This window comes from Penaeus monodon, chromosome 29, assembly GCF_015228065.2.
Source record: "Penaeus monodon isolate SGIC_2016 chromosome 29, NSTDA_Pmon_1, whole genome shotgun sequence".
NCBI classification, from domain to species: domain Eukaryota; kingdom Metazoa; phylum Arthropoda; class Malacostraca; order Decapoda; family Penaeidae; genus Penaeus; species Penaeus monodon.
In genome coordinates, this window is record NC_051414.1 from 37,874,289 (window position 1) to 37,874,961 (window position 673).

The window sequence follows — 673 nt, forward strand, 5'->3', positions numbered from 1 at the left end:
GAAATAGTTATAGTAGAAGCATATCCTTCTGTGACCAACTTTTTAAAATGACATTCCCATTAAATCCTTAATACACTACTAAGAATTTAACCATGACTAATCTTTATTGTTGCCCAAATATATCAAAATGACAAATTTAATTATATCAATTCCCTCTATATTTTACTTTTTAAGCATGGGTGTTCACTAATTTTTAATGTTCTCTTAAAAGTTGTTCTATATCATTGGATCAATCAACCATGAACAGTATCCCACTATAGATAAAACAATATCTATCCTCAACTTATCTAATAATCCCCAAGGCTTTATATATGGCAATCATTTATCACCAAATATCACACAGAGATCTGATGATCATAAACAAGTTGTCCAAAAATGACATACTGCTCTCCCCTCTGTTGTAATGTTACTGTAATATTAGTAAAGGTGACCCCATAAATTATGTAAATGCAGTTTTTCCTACTATCAATGTGTGGCATTTACATGCAGAATTTTCTATTCTTAAATACCAATTTACATCCATACATGAGCAGTGATTTTGCGAGCTTTAATTTTACACTTTGCAGTATATAGAAGAGCAAAATACATATTTTCAAATATGTAAACTCTAGGCATTAAAATATTAACCTGTTAATGCCAAGAGCTCATATTATACACACATTGTCCATTATAA

General features: G+C 29.7%; 1 protein-coding gene across 1 annotated transcript in view; it reads right to left on the minus strand.

Moving 5' to 3' along the window:
• LOC119592239 (helicase domino-like) overlaps positions 1-673 on the minus strand; it is a gene marked incomplete at its 3' end in the record, with an annotated part of 26,783 nt that overhangs the window by 13,422 nt on the left and 12,688 nt on the right.